Genomic DNA, 20,568 nt, shown 5'->3' with positions numbered 1-20,568 from the left:
TCTTCTGACCCGCACCTGTTAGAAACGCGCAGGCGAAAAAAGTGTTTAAATCTATTATTCCCGATAATCCAAGGCTAAATGAATATTAGTAAAGAAGAATACATCTGCCACCTGGTAAACGGAGCTCCAGAACTAACCCTAATCGGGCAATCTTAACGCATACAGCGCTCATACCGATACGTTCAGATACCCCTTTTTCCAAGCGTAATTGACATGTGGAATGAATTGCCAATGTTTGTTGTGGAACAGAATGATTAGTCTGAATTCGAACTGCCTTTGGATTATTACCTGTACGTGTCTATTGCTTGATCCTGATGTATTTGTGAATGTTGTTCTTTTTTTCTTTCTTTGTTTACGTTGCCCTCTCTGTAAGGACCCTCGCAAGAGGGTTGACAGTATCGTTAAATGATCAAAAATAAAATAAATCTGCGACTGATCTCCTGAACAATTGTGAGATCGTCTTACTGTACTCCACTTCCCCATTCCCCTAAGGAGGTGTTTATTCCAACACCTCAATTCGGTCATAAAAGGATTCTAAGCAAACACCGTTTGGGGTTGATATTCGGGTACCGGTTGCGCTCCAAAGAGAAGTTACCCTTCGTGCGCCTTCTGAAGCCGAGTGTACAGAGCTTGTGTATTCCTCCATATGGACCCACTTAGACCTAAGTGTCGTCAACTCAGGTGGTCCTGCAGTAACCAATTGCACATGTGCGCTGAAGAATTTCGAAAGAGCGCCTCAGGTGGTTCGACTTCCTCAGACGCATCCGCTGCCGCCGACGCCGCTTTTTTTTACCTCTCAAGCTGCACGTGTACCTCTTTGCCGTCGGCGCCGAGGCTTTCTCTGGTGCATCGGTCGGCAGGGAAAGCGATAATTGAAACGAGCTGCCACTTTCCGCGGGCTTCGAACATCTTTGCCGGAGCCACGGCGGCGCCGTGTTGTTCGAAGTAAAGTCGACTTTCCGGTTTCGACCATGAAAAAACGTGCGTGAACCAAAAAAAAAAAAAAATCATGTCGGCGCTTGGAAAAGCCGAAGTTACTACCCTATACCCGAAAACTACCCTATACCCGCCCTACTGAAAGATAATCCCCGGCAATTCTGGGATGTAGTTCGTGGCAGCAGATCTACAACGTTTCACTTACTCGATAGCAATGGTGATGCTGTTTCTAGTCGTGACTGCTGCAATGTGATGAACGATGTATTTATTTCTTGTTTTTCCGGCCTTCTGTCGAAGAGCCTTCCTTTTTTTTCCTATGGATTTCATCTCTGTTGATTCATCTGGAGTGTGCCGCATAATAAAAAAAAAATGAAATTCTCTAGCTATGCAGGTAATGACGACATCAATTCGAAGGTCTTAAAAAACACACAAAACTTTATCTTTCCATTATACCTCGCTGGACTTTTTTCGCAGTCTTTGCAGTCTTCCACTTTGCCTGATGATTGGAAGGTGGGTAAGGTGGTTCCACTTCACAAACCAGGTAATAACACCCACTCTCCCCTCAATTACAGGCCGATATCTTTAACCAGTGTACCCTGCATACTTCTCGAGCACATCATCTATTCGACCTTAGTATCATTTCTTGAATCCAATTCATTTTTTTCCCCTTGGCAACACGGTTTCAGGAAGCACTTCTCTTTTGAAACGCAGTTACTCTCTTTTACTATCTTTTTCGTGCTTTCGACAATTTCATTATCGACTGCATATTTTTAGATTACTCTAAAGCCTTCGACACTCTTTCGCGTACTCTACTTCTTCTTAAAATGAGCAAGCTAAGTATAGATCCTAACATCCTTCACTGGATTCACTGTTTTCTAACAAACCGCCTGCAGTATGTTCACGCTAATAATTATAACTCTCCTATACCGTTGCTGTTGCATCAGGCGTACCACAGGGTTCGGTTTTAGGTCCATTACTTTTTCTTTTTTATATTAATGATTTACCTGTCGGAATTAATTCTACCATTAGGCTTTTTGCTGATGATTGCGCGCTGTATCGTGTCATTCATAACCCACATGACGTTTCTACCTTGCAGTCCGACATTGACGTTGTTTCTAACTGGTGCGACAAGTGGCTCATGAAATTAAACATTAAAAGTGTAAAGTTATGACAGTAAAGCATCACAATAAAGTTAATGACAATTTTTCCTGTACCCTTAAAACTCCACTTTAAACCCCGTCACTAGTTACCGTTATCTTGGCGTGGATGTAACCCACAGCCTCTCTGGGAATATGCACTTTAGACCATGTAATTAATAACGCTAATCGCATGCTTGGATTTCTCCGCCGTAATTTTTCATCCGTTCCTTCAGATTTCAAAGCTTAAATCGTACACAACACTCGTTAGATCCAAATTGGAATACGCTTGTTCTATTTGGGATCCATTTAGCTCCGTATTAACTACAGCCCTTGAGTCCGTTCAGAACCGTGCAGCTCGTTTTGTGCTTTCTAATTACAACCGCTATGCCAGTGTTTCTTCAATGAAAGCTACCCTTAGGTCTACCAACACTCAAGTCACGCCGTAAGTACTACACCGCTTAAACCTATTTCGCAAAATCTTTTGCACGAACACAACGCTTAAACATGATCTTTTCCTTTACCCAGATTATGTATCACCACGGTTCGACCATCATTTTAAGTAAGTTCCCATATGCCGCACTAACACTTGCCGTGCTTCTTTTTTTGCCGCAAACGAGCAGTGACTGGAACCGCCTTCCTGCCTCCATTGCTGCAATAGAAGAATCTGCCGCCTTCAAAATTGCAGTTATTGATGTATTGATGTCAGATCACTCCTCTCTGTAATGCCCGCGGACCTAATTAATTAATTGAATAATAATACATTTAGTTAGTTAGTTAGTTAGTTAGTTAGTTAGTTAGTTAGTTAGTTAGTTAGTTAGTTAGTTAGTTAGTTAGTTAGTTAGTTAGTTAGTTAGTTAGTTAGTTAGTTAGTTAGTTAGTTAGTTAGTTAGTTAGTTAGTTAGTTAGTTAGTTAGTTAGTTAGTTATAGTCGAATACAACTGAAGAAGTCCGGAGAGGCCCCGCCCGGACGACTGAAGCGCGGCAGCCGATCGCTTCCACGACTCAAGAAATAGTCCCACTCATGCACTCGGCAGTGTTCGCCGAAGGCGGGGTCACTGGCCGCCCGGCTCATGACGTCACTCAGGAGTGCGTGCCCTTTTGGTGCAGGCATGTGTTCATCCGCCTTTAAGAGGAAATGCCGCGGCACTTCTAAAGTTGTATCCGACTATGGTTAGTTCAATTTCACCCGGCAACGTTTTCAGGTAGCGAACCACTCTTTGATGACCAGTCTTTTTGGCACTTCTTAAAGGACGCCGCCACATTTGTACAGACGCGGTTCGTAGCACATCCTCGTGAAGAGGATGCTTGCTACGGGACAACCACATTTTTAAGGCTCTCTCCTGTGGGCCCTTGCTTGCAGGGGTCAGGCAGTAGTGACCTCGTACTGTGTCAGCTTTTTAGTACATTTCACGCATGGCACCGTTTTAATTCGTTGAAGACACTTCACTTCACTCGTGATGACTTCATTGATATCTGTTTTATGCACTTTTAGTGCTGTGTATTATAGGCCCTTACGCAGCCACCTTACACTATCATCGACCACTCTCTGACTGTTATGTTGTCTTGGCGCTCTATGGCCACTACTGGCCCTTGAGCCACCAACAACTATGCATCATCATATTTAGTTACCTCAGCGTACTGTTGACGCTCAGGCCGTGACAGGTGTGGGTGGTCGTATTAATTCCAAATATTGATGCATATTACTCGTAAAACAGTATACAATGTACGCAATTGAACTTCGATTTACAAGTGTAGTGGAGCCATTCAAGTGGTACGTCAGTGTAATTAGTATGTCAATTTTCACTCAATTCAACGCTAATTCAAGTGGTAAAGTAACGCAATCATTAAGTCACTCTTTAGACAACACAACGGCAGCATGTAAAAGTAAAAATTAACCTTACAAACCAGTACTAGAAGGCTTATTGGGGCCGGTTGGTAGACGTGCACAGAAAACGGTAAATAATAATAATATAATTGTTGGGGTGTTACGTCCCAAAACCATTATGATTGTGAGGGACGCCGTAGTGGAGGGCTCCGGAAATGTCTACCACATGGGTTTCTTTAACGTGCACCAAAATCTAAGTACACGAGCCTCTAACATTTCGCCTCCATCGAAATGCGGCCGCAGCTGCCGGGATTCGATCCCGCGACCTTCGAGTCAGCAGTCGAGCACCGTAACCACTATATATAGGCCACTCCGGCGGGTAAAAAGCGAGAAACAGCGCGAATAACAGGACAGAGCGGTACTGAGAACTTCTTAAGCTTCTGAGAATTCGTTCCGAAAGTTCCTCGAGCCCTTTCTCAAAATTTTTTATAGAGCTACAGTCGGAGAAGTGATAATAGAAATGAAGCGCATTATCCACTTGCTTTTGGGAAAAGAATTCAATTTGCATATATATTGAAACCCTGCTCAGATACTTCGTACGCATGTTCATTCATTTCTTCTGAGAATTCTTCCTCGGCGCGGCGTTGGGAATTGCATTATGTCTATGTTTAGTTGATTTTTTTGTCAAGAAGAAACAATAATTTTAGGTTGGCCAGTTGTGGACGTTGTGTCAATGGGGGACACGTATGCAGGCAGCAATGGACGGCGGGGAGTCTTCGTAACAATGGATGCTGATCAGTTGCCAACGACAGGCTTGTTACAAACTTGTAAAACAAGATTACAGCGCTAAGAAAAAAAAATTAAGGCAGTTTTGCACTGCTGGTGCCAAGCCTGAAGGAAGTGCGGAGCTGGGCAGCCTTCTTTGTTTCTCTTCGGCTTTCTCTTTCTTTCCTCCTCTCTTTCTCCCTTTTCTCTTTTCCAGTTTATTGCTGTCTTTTTTTCTCTCTCTCTTTATTTCTATTTATTGCTATTTTTCTTCCTATTTTCCCTCTCTCTCTCTCTCTCTCTCTCTCTCTCTCTCTCTCTCTCTCTCTCTATTTCTCGCTTGCTCAGTCCTCTTTTTTTTCTATTTTTATACGTGGTTTTGCCTGCGTTACGCCAAGCGATGACAGCATACGACAGTATACGACAGCCCAGGCCCCTAAAGTGCTCCGCACTTGACATTCCCTCACGGAAACCATGTTGTCGATGATCAATCATATTGTTTTGCTGCAGAAAGTTTGACACCTGCTTAAAAATAATGTGTTCTAGCATCTTTGAGCAGGTACAAAGTAAAGATATTGGTCTCTATGACGTAATTAGTGAAGGGTTTTCAAAAAGCCTTGGGGATCGAGATAACTTTCGCGAGCTTCCAATCTCTCGGGAGCTCTGCAGTGGATAATGTTTTTTTTTGTTTTTTTAATATTACGGATAGATAGCTTGAGCACCATTCTGGATACCTTACTAGACATGCGTTCGGTGTGCAATCTATTCCTGGTGATTTCTTTACGTATGTGTTAAGCAGCAGTGATAAGATGCCCTCTTCGATTATCATTGCGTCAGTAATTTGAGGCACGTCCTGAAAAACTGCAAGATCGGGTTGTTTTCCATCATCACCGTGTAGGCTGAAGAGAATAATTTGTTAAACGATGGCGCATGGAGTGATTCGTCAGTGACTAATTCACCGTCAATGAGAATTTTATATGCCTGTTGCTTCCTAGGTGACAAGTGTCGACTTCGCAGGAGAAGAAAGCATAACGTTTTTCAAAGATACGTTAAAATAGTAGTCGTTTGCCTTTTTTACAGTTTCATTTAACTGTAAGCGCATACTGGAAAATCTTGACACATGATACGACGATGGGTTCTGGCGCATCTCATTTAGTTTGCGTCCCCCGCGCACTACTTCTTTCGTCATCCATGGGCGAGTAGAATGTGTTCTGATAATATTTGAGATACGTAACTTGACACGCATTTCATAACAAGATTTTTGAAGAAACCCCACAAATCGTCGACAGAGCAACTACTTGACTTGTACATACTACTAAAATCATAAAAGTTTGATTCACAGGTCTTGAATAGAACAGGTGCGTTCAAAATGGCATTACTTATATGGCTAATATTAAAGGGACACTAAATAGAAAACCGATTTTTCTCGTATTAGTAAATACCTCTTTCGCAGTACCAAAATCACCATTCTTGCCGCGACAAGACGCTTGGGAATGGGAATTCAAGGGGATGTGAAAGAATGAAAGAGAAGAAGAATTTGTGACGACAGCACGCGACAAAAAAAAGTCATGACCGTAGTCCATGTACTACACAGAAACATTTTCTGCTAACAGTCACAGCTTGTCATTCAGTCCGGTTGCATGAATGCAGACAAATGCCGATATAGAAGTACAGGTTGCTTATGAGTGCAAAATGAAATGAACAAGTCCTTTTTTAAACGCTCCTAGTGGTAATTGTTTAGTTCTGAGCGGTATTGTATTCCCGAATTGTATAGCTGCAAATGTGGCTTCATGTTTGCCGTAATTAGTATACGTAGATGCGGGAGTAAGAGAGTTGTTGTGAGAGGCAAACCTAGTGGGATTAGAGTTTAACAAATGTATGTTCTGTAAAACATCAGCTGTTAAGGTACCGCTAAGACACTTAAACGCATGAATCTCCACTTAATAATTGAATAAATTGCATACGGTTAGTATCCCATCTTGCTGAAAAAGTGTGGACGCGCAGGTGATTGGATAACTGAATGTTAGGATGCGAATAGCTTGCTTTTGGAGACTTCCATCACACGGTCTATTTAGCTTGTGCAAACCATTCGTAGGAAAGAAGCGAAATTTGTTTACCATAGCTAAAGAACTGCTTCTCATAATCCGTTCACGAACATTCCCACTGTACGGGTTTGGGATTCCAACGAACGACTTCATCCACCGTGAACCTCGCAAAACCTGTGAGAATACATCGCCGCAGCTTCCCCCCCCCCCTCCTTGTTACATGACATCGTCCAAAAATATACCGTCGCGCGTTCGCGTTATCTCTACATACGGTCAAGGTTGCACTCAGGGCGCCCTGGTGTTGCCCCGCATGCAGCCCCTGCGGCGCGCGACGCATCCGAACGCCCTCCCTCGGCCGTCCCGTTAAACGAAGCTGACCGCTACTACCGCTACTGAAGTTGTCCTGCGTGCGGCGAGCTTCGCAAGTACAGTCGCACCGACTGACCGGTGACGAAGACGTTCAACCTTGCGCCTCCGTAGCTGCCTCGGCATCTCAGTTTTCCTCACCGCGCACTGCGCGCAGTAACGCACAGACAGACGCAAATGAGTCGCGAACGTCTCAGCCAATCCCGCAGGCACGTAGCCAGGATTTTTTTTCGGGGGGGGGGGGGGGGGGCCCCAAGGTCTAATTATTAAAAAAAAAAGTCTTTTTATGGCAAAAAGAAAAAAAATTGCCCGGGAACATAAAAGGCTGGACGAATTTCGGGGGGGGGCCCGGGCCCCCCGGGCCCCCCGGGCCCCCCCCCTTGCCTACGTGCCTGCAATCCCGACGACCGTATTATAAGTCACACGGTCCGCAGTCAGCGGGAACACTAATTCGTATTCAAGTCGACGCATATAAATTTTCTAAATGCGGCCGGCCTCCTGATAAGGCGCCTCTTGGGAGACAAATGTTCAAGAATCGAGTAGATTTTGGGGCATTCATGCTAAATCTGTGCTGGAAGTAACTATACTCGGCGACAACTTATCCTCGCAGTGGAGCGAAGGCTTTTTGAAACCGTTAAGCGCACGAAGACGTGAGCAAGAAGACGACACACAGAGCGCTCGTCTTTGTCAATGTACCAACCAGCTCGGACCCAGCCTCTGAGCGAAAGCTACGGAGGCGGGGCATCCGCACACTTGTGTTACTACGCAAGTAGTCCGGCAGCTTGCAGCCGATTTCAGTTCCAGCTTCGGTTTTGCTTGCTCGCAGCACTCGTCGACAATTCATCTTGACGGCACCTTAGCCCAGTATAGACGTTGCAGATGATTTGCTGGGTCTGTTCTGACAGGCACTTTCCGTCGCATTTCGAGTATATCTTTCTCAGAGAACAAAACGGCGATTCTCCCGCCAAGGTGATCTAGTGGTTATTGTGCTCGACTGCTGACCCGCAGGTCGCGAAATCGAATCCCGTCCGTGGCGGGCGCATTTTCGACGGAGGCGAAATGCTCGAGGCCCGTGTACTTAGATTTAGGTGCACGTTAAAGAACCCCAGGCGGTCGAAATTCCCGGAGCCCTCCACTGCGGCGTCCCTCATAATCGTATCGTGGTTTCGGAACGTTCAACCCCCCCCCCCCCCCCCCCCCCCAAGAAAAAAAAAGAAACGGTGAGTCTGCGGTCGCACATGGTCCGGTCGGCATCGGGGACGCCATGCTTCGGCATCGGCATCGGGGACTCCATGCTTAACGTGGTGCTGTACAAGAAATGAAAATAGAAACAAAATTAAAATGTACAATAATTTTTTGAACCAACGGCTTCCCATATTCTTGTTTTATGTGTATAATGAAGAAAGCTTTATTTATTCGAGCTATAGGTAACTGCAAATTGTAAAATAAAAATAAGTACTCTTTCATGGCGCGCGCGCGCACAGGCAAGTGTTTCGGTTCTGTAGCTTCCACAATACTGCCAAGAAAAGTTGTCACCGATTATAGGCGCCCTACCCAAGTATGCAGAAGAGAAAGCAGGCATGTTACCTTTCTTTAACGCATGAAATCACTCGCGGCGGTCAATAACTATCCTTGCATCGTACGTATTCTTTCCTTGTTTTTGTTTTTATAGATGACAGTGCCACGTTTACGTCATCTCTTCTTTTTCTCTGCCCGTGGGCTGACGAACTGGCGCATTTCAGTGTTTGCGACCGGTCGCTTTATCGAACGTCCAATCTCGGTCGCTGATTAGCGTTCACCCTCTCCACCGCATCGATAGCGGAAAAAAGCGCGGCATCGGGAGCGTAGCGAGCCGTACTTCTATAAAAGAGTGTGACAAACGCGTTACTCATTATCACACCTTGGTTCTTGCTGAACATTGTTTTTCTTTAGCTATTGCTTCATATTGTCGTTGTTGTTGCTGCTGATGCTGCTGCATGCTCCGCAGCTGTTGTTCTCACTGGCTCGTGAGAGCGTTAAGGCACTGTATACATTACCGCGGGGATCCTATTAATTTTAACAGCGCACCTGTTTAAGCTGTCGGTAACCTTGTGCTCCGTCGTAAAAAACTATCATCATCATGAATCACGCGCTGCCTTCATTCTCTTTGGAGTGTAGCTGTTTAATGGTACATTCGACTGGTCGTTTTCGAGCGCTCCGAAGGCGCTGAAAAAAGCGTGTAAAATAGCAACTAACCATTGCTACTAACATTATCGGGTCAAAACATAATCAGGAAGGAGAAAGATGACTTGCATACCTGCTTGTTCTCGTTGAATAGGTTTAGAGCTGTTGAATTCAACAGTTTCAAACTCAGTCAGAGCGCTCTCAAACGACCAGTCGAATGTACCATAAGCTATCGGTAACCTTGTGCTCCGTCGTAAAAAACTATCATCATCATGAATCACGCGCTGCCTTCATTCTCTTTGGAGTGTAGCTGTTTAAGCTATCGGTAACTTGTGCGACGTCGTGCAAAAATCCTGAGGTGGGTATGCGCCACATGAATTGGGCTAGCCCCACTACCGTGTACAGCAGGTGCGAGAGTCAAACCAAAAGGAACACGTGAAAAAGAGCGAGAGAAAGAAAGCGATAGAAAGAAAGAGGAATAGAAAAATAGAGAAAAAAGAGGGCATAAAGACATAACAGGGTAGAAAGACAGAGAAGGACATAGAAAGAGATAGAGGGGAACATACACGAAAGGGATAGAAAAAAAAAAGAGAGATGAAGACAGAAAGAGAAAGAAAGGAAGAAAAAGAAGCAGAGAGAGAGAGAGAAAGAATGGGAAGAGAGAGAAACAAAGATAGAAAGAGCGAGAACGAGAGAAAGAAAAAAAAACAGATAAAAAGAGATGCAAGAAACATAGAGAAAGAGAAGAAAGAAAGAAAAAAATAAAGAGAAACAAGGGACGCCACCCAACTGCGCTCTTGCTTCAGTCTTGGTCACCACTAGCGCGAAGCTGCCACGATTATTTTTCAGCAGGAAGGAACGTCTTAGAACTATAGTGGCGCTTATTTTTCTCGCTTAATTTCTTAAACTGCTCACTTTTCTACATTGCCAAGCCTCCAAGCTTTCGTGCCAAGCGCTGCGAAGGCCTCTCGGAAAAGGCGAATCCGCGCTCCAGTTGTGCAAATTGTAAATTGCCCGCGTATAAACTCTGGCGGCTGCGGACCCCCACAGACAAACAAGTCCATCCAGCAGTCGTATACACAGGTGTCTGGTATAAGTGGTTCCTCTATGTCGAGCCTAGTTACGGCAGACGGTTATTTTGCACAAATTACGCGGTTTGAAATGCTGCCACCCTGCAACACCTGCCTTCTTTATCACTCGCTTGGTGCCTATAGACGATGTCTACCGGAGTTTCTGTGTGGAGCGGCGTTGTGTGGTCTGCTTGGATGTGCTCCTGGACCGGAACGTATGATATTAAGATGGAATTAAACCCGAACTGATAGAACATCTGTCATGAACGCTTGATTACTCAGAGCTGTCACGGATATTCTTGGATTAACAGGACCCACGATGCTTCTAGGCCAGGAAAGAAGCGTTTGTTAGATAATAACACTCAACTCTACATGACAGACACGCACACACTGTCAGGCACACACATACACACAGGCGTCGAAATTTAATTAAGAGGGTAAATGTTTGTTTTGTCGCAGCGAGATACCTTTCGTGGTTACCAATGTCTGTACTCTTGAGTGATATGAATTTGCACCTTCAGCCAACTCAGCGGAGCCTCCTTCCTTCCCGGAAGCTACAGCTTGTAGGAGCAGCGTAACACACGGTGTGCCATAGGCAATAGAACGCGCGCGTGACGAAGTCAACCTGCAAATCAGAAATTAAATTCAGGTCTTGCGTGTATTGACATCAATGTGCCCTGGGCAGACACTTGCGGCTTTGCGGAATCGGTGAACTGTTCTTAGTTACTCAGTAGCTACCCAGATAGCTTTATCGAATATTCAGGCCCATCTTTATCCAGACCAGTTTTTCTTCACTTGAGTTCTTCAATTGAACAAGACCTTGCGTGTGCGCGCGGGTCAATGCGTTACTTTCCGTCATACATTCCGTGATGCCTTGGCCAGTTATATGGCTGATAAAGCGTGAAGTTATACCTTTATCTTCCCGTGCTTTCCGTGTTATTTGCATCTTGTTGTGCGCCGTGTTGTGGTGTATTTTTTCCCCGAACCTTAACATTACATAACACTCTAATCTCGTTCTACTACGCGAGCCGATTGAACATACTTGGAGTGACTGATTTAATGCTGGATATGTTTTATCTTTACCACTTCTGCATCTTCCCAGTGCTGCACGAGTTATGGGATTCTTTCGCGCCTCAGTTGTCGCGTATTTAATGTACAGGGTCGACCACACCTAAGGTGAACACCTCATTAGTATTCGAGCCGGTAAAACTAGAACGCTTATTGTACTTCACGGGTGAAATGTCGGTCATAGGACGTCTTAATCATGGCGTCGATAAACGCAATAATAATGTTTCGAATTATGTATTAAACATCAGCTTCTATGATGTCTTGAATACTAGTGAGGCGTCCACCGTAGACGTGGACAACCCTGTACATTCGGCCCTCACTTCTGCGCTGCCTCCCTCACTTGATGGCTCATCCGAGGTCTGTAGGTATACTTAAGTAAACAAACAAGCGAAAGCAAAAATATACCAACGCATGCTTTCTCGTAATGCATGCCGATTAGGGCACCATTAGCATATCTATTTATTCGTTGCAGCGTTTGGCATCACAGACGTGAGCGTCAACTGCACTTTCATTGTTACACGCGTTAAATTGTGCGTCAGCGGAATGCCATCGCAGTATGTCAATTTCCAGCAGCGATAATACTGAAACCGTCACGCTTCACACACATCTGCAGGGTCGTCTGCGAAAACGTCTGGAAAGCGTCTGCTTAAAAATACAAATGCTCTTTTGGCGGTATGGCGCGCGTGTACATATATATAAATATACTTCTGCTGCAGATTTCCTGTTGATATGTTCAGTGAAATCGTAGCTGACGTCACTGTTACTGACGGCAGTGACGATTTGTGCGCGACTAAAAATAAACTAGCCCGTAAAGACGCTGACGATGAAGCATCCGCTCGCAGCATATTTTAATTTTGAAATGCGAGATGCCGATGCGACAGGGAATATTTAAAGCAGGTTTGGCCCGACAAATTACGACGAGGCGATGTCAGCGTTAAAATATCATTGTCGTTTGCACACGCTACCATAAATTGTACTACTTGTAAAATCAAGATCACAATGTACTTATTCTCCAACGTCCAGGGGTTCGTCCAGAAAAGCTGCGACATGCAGCTCGAATGTGTCCGAAGGCCCTCACATGGCAGCTTTGTGTCTATGCTGTCGGAAATACAACATATAACAACGTATAAAATAGTCATCTTTCAGCGCATATAATTCCAATGTAGCAAACGAAATCTACACACATAAAGAGCACATGGCATTTTTAAACAAATAAATGTACTGTAGTTATAAGAAACCTCAAGTGTCCTTAACCATTAACAAAGTGAAGATGCCTATTGAATTAGAGATACCACGAATGGGTAACAGATTTCAAAGTAATCAACCCACTTAACATGTATTATATCACGTTGCATTCTGTTATGAAGACACCGAGTGCAAGTGCACATTACGTAGAGTGAGCAATGTGAAATCTAAGATTACGTTCTTTTCTGCATTTATTTCGTATTCATTCCACTTTACAGAAAATACGCTCTAACTTGCTTTCGATTCGAGGTACTTGGAATGATATTTTCTTTCGCTGATTTATTTAGAAATCCAGATAATGTATATCTTAAAGTCTACGTAAGGTAACTTTTGCGCCTAGCTGTCAAGCTCAGGTGGCTGTAATTTCGAATGAACACGACAGAAGAAGCGTTCGGTATATTTGCACTTGTATACACTACTGTTTTTTGAATATCGTGATTGAATCAGCCTTCGAACCTGCTGATGTCACGGATCTCAGGTTCATTTAAGTGTGTGCGGTTCCTCTATGGGCAAGGAAAGAGCCCACCTGTTGTCACGCTTAGTCTATATCTACTTCCGGATAAAGAACTTAGCCTTTTGTTTTTACGGATCAGTTTATTTATAGCTTCGACCCGATCGTTATCAATGACGTCAGTTGGCAGCATCCTTTATCTCCGTCATCCTTTCTTACGTAATGATTATCAGTTCACAGCATGACTCACCGTTGCTTGCTTCGCCAGAACCATAATCTATCGATCTAATTTGTTAGGTTTTTTTTTCTGGAAAAATGGGATTTACTGGAACAATGTGAATGCGAGAGAGTGGGGGCAAAATGCTGTCGCGACAAGTTCACCTCCGGAAGACCCAGCGTCCATTACACGGCAGCGGTATTTACACAATACGTAAAATGTTCAACACAGGAAAAAGAAAATTCAACCAGCTCCGCTTCGCGGACACCAATGAAACAGCGAATCTGGTGGCGTTCCCTTCGTCAGGCTAACATTTTCATGTTTCGCAAGTATTTCAGAAATGTTGTATCGCTGCTCTTTTTTAAACACTCTTTGTTAAGCTTTGAGGTGGTGGTATAGCCACCACATTTTATAATCACAAAGTATCACGTGACAGTGATATGACTGTGGCAACGCGCACGCCATTTGTTTGTCTAACTGTTGCCTGAATTTTAAGTGGACCTGTGGTGAGTAGTGGGATTTACCCAATGTATGTGGAGCATACCCGTTTATGATGCCCACAAGCGCTACCACGGATCCCGGACTTGAAAGGCTCGACCATGAGCTGCTTCGCTGTTAAGAGAATAAACACATAGAAAACACCTTCACCCTCAGAGTTGATGTTCAACGGAACGCAGCAATGGTTATTCAATAACTGAATAGCATTACACAGTAACATACGTTATCAAAAGATACAGAAAGGCATTTGCTTCCTGGTCGTCGCCAACGTCACCATCATAATTGTCATAATCAGAAGCATCACATTCGGGATCAACATATTCATAAAATATGATAAAAAGGTCTCTATTTCAAGACTTCTATAAGTACATACCATGCGAGACTGTTGCCATTTCATTTCTTTTCTTATTTTACGAATCGTTTGCCAATTCCTGCGGTTCTTCTATCACGCCTTACTTGAAATTTCTCTACGCCAACAAGTTTCGTAATCCTGCCTCTCCACGTATAGCCGGATACAACTTTAGTGTTTCCTCCTCAATGGCGGATGCACACAAGTCTGCGCCAATGGGCGTGCACTCCAGACTGACGTCATGAGCCGGACGGCCCGGTGACCCCGCCTTCGGAGAACGTTGCCGAGTGCATGACCGGGACTATTTCTTGAATCGCGGAGGCGATCGGCTGCCGCCCTTCCGTCGTCTGGGCGGGGCCTTTCCGGACCTTTTAAGTTCTATCCGACTATAATTATATTTTGCCGGTGGAATCCTTTCTCTTCTGGCACCCATTCCGATGCTCCAACACGTGACCTGTTAAAATATCCCCTACCCTCTCCCGTTTCTCGGTCCTACCCAACTCCATTTGGGCCTCTTCACTACTACTACAGTAAAACGAAACTAGAGTATAATAATCGACAATAGTGTGTGTCGATACGTACATGTAGAACAATACTGCGTAGCTGCAAAGGTTGCTTTCAGTGCAAACTCGAATAGTGAGAAACGATCAGGTGAAACTCAACTCAACTGGGGATGTAATAATTAAGTACAGACTGCATCAACAGAAACTTTCAATGCAATGATACGCCACTGCTAACTTTCCTCTCAATGCAAACATGAAGACTCGGAACCGCTTACACAAAGCACTTCTTATTTCGGATTCATCGTGCATCATCGTCAACATGTTCATGCGGCCACGACGACGAGGATGTGCATCATCTGTTGCTCGACTGTCCAAAGTACGACACGCTGGACACGCATAGACAGCGACTCGAACAAGAACTTCACACGTTGGACTCTGAGCGAACGTTTTCCTTAGCGAAAATACTAGGCCCATGGCCGACTAGGATAAACCGTAAAGCAATGAAAGTGCTCCAGCGTTATTTTGAAGACACTAATATTTGCGATAGCTACTGAGTTCTTGAACTTGTACGACTGTAGATATGTATATATATATATTTTTTTTATTTATTCTGTTATCTTAACAACTATGTGGAAAGGGGTAGCCGTCACCAAGCAATGGTGACAACAACTCCTTCATTTGTTCTCTATTTCAATAAAAAAAAAAGAATGCGAAAAAAAAGATATATAATGAATAGCGCTCTCATTAATTGTACACAAAAATACAAATTCGCGTTGATTTGCACAGAAACTTGTATTGCACGTGGGAGCTTCCGAAAGAAATTACTACTGGCGCCCGACACCATGGAGTAGCAAGCCGAGCGCTAAACCTAGCTAACATCTCCGGGATTATCATTTAAATATTGCTATCTATATCCTTACCTCAGGCGACATATTTATTCTGATTTTGATCATGTTTGCGCACTTCTTCCCACTTGGGTTCAATTTATCTGCGGTATCACAATATGTTAAATAAGAAAAGCAAACTTACTTCGATCGGTCGATAGTCGACGTCTGCGCAACGTCTGGTCCGGGCCCAGACGACTCTAATAACTTTTCTTGATTTTGTTGACACTCACTAGGATAGCTTGTTTCTCCTTTTTTTTTTTTTCACTCGATTGCCGAGCGCGCAGCACTTAGAAAAACGACACGACCGTTACATAAGCATTCAAATGGATATCGATCGCCAGCATCAGCGTACACTTACGGACACCTGATACGACGGCTTTCAACGCTGTGGCCGCTTTCTTTGTTTCTTCATCTCGCGTTTGTACACATTTGATGTCCCGGGAATTGCGAGCTTTCGGTTTGCACAGGTATATATCGACACGCTGCATTTTACATCGTTGCTTAAGCATCGTTATGTATATGGACGTGTATAGGTTGCTCTCGAAGTCACGAAAGCAGCATCCCACCTTGCTATATATGTGCCCAAACATGGCGACCGCCTTGGAAGTCATTGCACAATATCGTCATGCGAGCGGGGCTTTGCACTGCTTAACGCTGGCAGTTTTGCCGTAGTCATGCTTCTTTCATGCTTACGCAGTTTCTGGAGGTACAGGAGGACGATAAAAACTTTACTAAAAACAGAGTTTTCAGCACGCAGGCTCCAGGGTCCCCGCACGACCCCAGTGCGCTCAAGCCGTTTATGCGCTGGGGCTCGATGACGTTGGCAGCCAGGTCACCCGTCTGCACGACCATAGGCGTGCGCCATGTTCTCCAATGGGAGGAGAGAGAGAGAGAGGGGGGGGGGGGGGAATTGGACCCCCCCAAACCCCATTGGTCGAGTCCGAAAGTAAACAAGCTCCGCAATGGATGGAAAAAGGAAAATGAAGCGATGACGTGCTTCCCACAAAAGCCTGCCGTTGGACCCCACCGTGCATTTGCCCCTGTGCACGAACGACTGAACGCAGCAGGATCTCCCAGTCCTTCCAGGACTTCAGGTGCTCTGGGCCCCGTGGGGCAGGATTCCGTGGGCAATGTGGAGAGATAGGAAGAGCACAATTAAGCACTATGTTCAGGGCAAAGATTACAGGCTGAAGCTAGGAAAATTGGGTTATAGTGGGAAAGACTGACGTGCCCGCGCCCAAAGACGGAGGCCAACATATGACGTCCGTGCAAACTATCCAGATGAAACATTCTCGCGTTCTGTTTGTGCTTGCGGTTTCGAAGGCACTTGTGGCTTTGTTTATTGTTGTGTTTTGGCTTTCCTATCGGACAAAAGAATGGCTTGTTCTGAACCTCGAGAGCTGCCGGGGTTCACAACCGCGCCGCCGTAGCTCGATTGGTGGACCATCGGGTGCGTTATTCGAAGGTTACAGGTTTGTTCCCTGCCTGCAGCAAGTTGTCTTTTCGTCCACTTTACTTTCTTCACATTTATATCGTAATTACTACAGTACAGTTAGAACAGTACAATTAACGTCCGTTACCCTTTCTTGCCTTCATTATCTGTTGCTATTCATATATGGAGTACGTGAGGTTGGAGGCTTGCACCGATGACAACGCTCCCCCTGATATTTCACGGGGCTATGGTGTCCCACTGCTGAAGGCGCAGCCGAAGGTTCGGTTCCCTGCTCTTGGCAACTGCATTCCAGTAGACATTGGCTCGCCGTGGTTCGCTTTGAATGCGCGTTCAAAAAAGAACACACGTACACATACTGTTAGTTATCGCTCCTTATCGGCCATCGCATTCTTCTTTATCAGCCATTGCAAAACACGACGAGCTCTTCCAATAGTAGCTCGCTATCTTGTTGGATAGGATGAATATGCCAATTCCAGAGGTCATCTGAAGCCAGAAAACTGTTTATTGCTTTTATATGAGTGTGCAGCGCTCCCTCTCAGGGATGTCATCGAAAGAGCTGCTGTACTCTGGTCGACACATTGAAACCTGCCGGTGCGTGATCACATGCTGCTGCGGCCAACCTTACATGGCGTCACTGTTTATGCCGTGGTGCTCTCAGCTCTTTCCCTCCTCCTCGATTCTCCTGCATACTTCTTCGGAAGACCATGTGGGCTGGTGCACACCAACAACCAACGGGGCGTGATCACGTGTTGGATCGACTTTTTCGGGCTTCTGTTTTACTGCGAAGCTCCCTAGCTCCCTACGTGATTCCAGGTTCCACAATTCCCATGCTGGCGAAACAACGGCACTTTCCGGAAGAGCGGGAAGTGATCGACAGAGACTAAAACCTCGTGGATACGATGAGATGTTGACTTTTCGGGGCCTCATTGTTATCTTGTGAGGCACTGGCGCAGTCAGGGGGTGGAGGAGGTGTAACATGCATAAAATGTGGCTGAACCCCCCACCCCTTCACCCCTTCTCTCCAAAAAAAAAAATTCTGGCTACGCCCCTGCTGTGAGGCTTACTGCTGGTTCTTGCTCCACAATTTCCATTCTTACGACCACCATATTTGCACCTGCTGAAGACAGCACGGGGGTCACCGATGGATCAGCCATATCCAGGCTTCCGTGTTTTCGGAGTTTATTTTTCTTGAAATTGGGAGGGTGCTTTTCGGAGCTTATTTCTTGGCAGAAAGTCGCCGTTTGTCGAAGTTTAGTTTTCGTAAATCCTCAATTGCCCGAAATTCTGTGTTTAATTTTGCGTTATTCTCAATACTTCAATATCTTAGATGAAATGATATGTGAACATGAAAATATCAGAAAACACGAAGCGTATCTTAGTTGTCGGGAAGGTTTGAACACAGAAACATATATACGCACAAGCTCAAATACTTGAATACAAAATACCTACGGTCGTGCATATTGCAACCCCAAAGACTGTTGTAATAGACGCAAGCATACTTCACGAGGTCCGTAGGTTCGATGTCGTCCGGCGCGTCCCACTGCCGCCAGGGGACCGTATACCAAGTGGTCGTCTCGCGTTCCCGGGGTCCCTACATACGTTGACGTCTCTGACTTCGTGCGCGACAAGCCCTTTGTTAAATGCTGGATGGGGTCGGTCTACGAGAGACTGCTGACGTGAGGTAAAGTTTATATCGGCCAAAGCAGCAGTTGTATCAATGACCGCTTAGAACATGCCCTTTCGATAAAGAACGAAACAGGGTAATATTGGCCGTAAAATACCTGAGTTGGATAAATCCCAATTGTCGAAAAATTTACCGGCAGGTGTTTATCGGATATTTTCGGATTTATCTGAAAACCCGGAGCACTACCCATATCCCAGCAAAAAATGGTAAAGCTGTATGCCTCCGACGACAACTACCCCCGTATTTACATTCACCATTATTTCTGGGAGATGACGACATCGCGACGCCATGATTACGTCACAAATTTTGGCGATCTGTGACGTCATGACGTGATGGCGATTTTTTTGCATCAGATCACTCGTGTTGACGCCGTCGACGCGGGATGCCGACGCCGACGGTCATTTTTTGCTTTTGATGAGGCATCGAAGGCCTTAATTAACCCTCGTATACTATACCGGTCCTGTTCCGGCAGACTTGATGCCTTAGGTAGCATTCGAGGTTTTATCGTATGTGATCGATGGTTTACCCTCGTTCGATCCCCTGTCGCTATCGTTCATTATTTTTGAGGAACTCAGTGCAATGCCACTGGTTCTATTAAAGTTCCTCTTTCGACCAACAAAGGCGACATTGTGTCAGCGTTTTTAACTGAACCAAGCGCAAAGGTGCTGAGGCTGGACAAGAATAAAAAAGAGAGTGAGGACGACGTGTAATCAGCGTCGTCGTCTGAAACACAAACACACACACGCACACACACACACACGCACGCACAGTTTAGCGCTCATAAGACAATTCGTTGCTGGGCTAGATGGATCATAATGCTAAATTGCAGAGCGCAAATTCAGTACGGAACAAAGCTGCTGGTTGCGCAGCAAGTCGAGTTTACAAGTATGAACCAACTAGTCTGCAAAGAAGTTTTGCTGCAAAGGACAACCCACGCAGCACAGGACAGCCGCTATATGCACTGTACGTCCTGTGCCTGTGAGCTAAAGCTTACCAATATTAGAATTTCGGGAAATAGTGGGAATTCTGGTGGCCAAAGAACCCACGGAAGCGTATCATATCAGAAGGAAAGGAAGTGATTGTGTCAGTGATACCTCTGTGGTGTTCCGCAACAAAGAAAAGGAATTTTTAGATTTTATGTCTCGAGCTGCATTCTGGTGATAGGTCCTTTTGTGCTTATGATCGCAGAGCGTTTGCATATATGCCGGCCGTACAGTGTATGCATGTAGGAAAGTTTTTTGTTTTGTTTTTGATTTTCACAGTAAAGATGGTTGCGAGTCAGCGCTTGATCCTGCGCTGTACTGAATTTGCGCTCTTAACGCGACTTAGCGCGTAGCGCGCGCAGCTCCGCCGAGGCGAGTGATTCGCGTGGCGTCGACGGGCCTGCGCTCTTATCAGCTCGCTCCTCGCGGAAACCGATAGCGTGGCAGGGCAAGGTCAGTCGCAGCTGCGGACCGCCGTGCTTGCTGCGTGCCTCTGGCATCGCGCCGTCGAGCGTCCGTTCTTCTGGCACGCGTCCGCTCTTGCATCGGCCAGCTAGGTAGGCGGGCAGGTTTTACGATGGAAATCGAGGAAAGCAAAAATGGAAATTGAGGCGCGAAATAAAAACGATGAGCGGACAAAAGAAAAGCCAGACCGGAAGGCGTTTCGCCATGCCGTAATCCTTGTCCTTCAGGCCGTAGAGTGTCTTGATAGTACACAAAATCTGGTGATATAGTGTCTGTGGTCATTCTGTCGTAAGTGGCAGAGATTTGGGCTGTGAATTTGTGGTCTTTTTTTTCTGCTATAGCGAGATCGATTAATTGAAGTAGAGAAGACATTGGGCCGGCTTTAAAAAAAAAAATTGGGAGCCCTTAATTCCCCATCCGGGGAAATGGGGGACCTGGGCGTGCCTGACTTATTGC

Source organism: Rhipicephalus sanguineus, chromosome 11 (genome assembly GCF_013339695.2).
Source record: "Rhipicephalus sanguineus isolate Rsan-2018 chromosome 11, BIME_Rsan_1.4, whole genome shotgun sequence".
Taxonomy (NCBI): domain Eukaryota; kingdom Metazoa; phylum Arthropoda; class Arachnida; order Ixodida; family Ixodidae; genus Rhipicephalus; species Rhipicephalus sanguineus.
Note: the sequence above shows the minus strand (reverse complement) of the source record.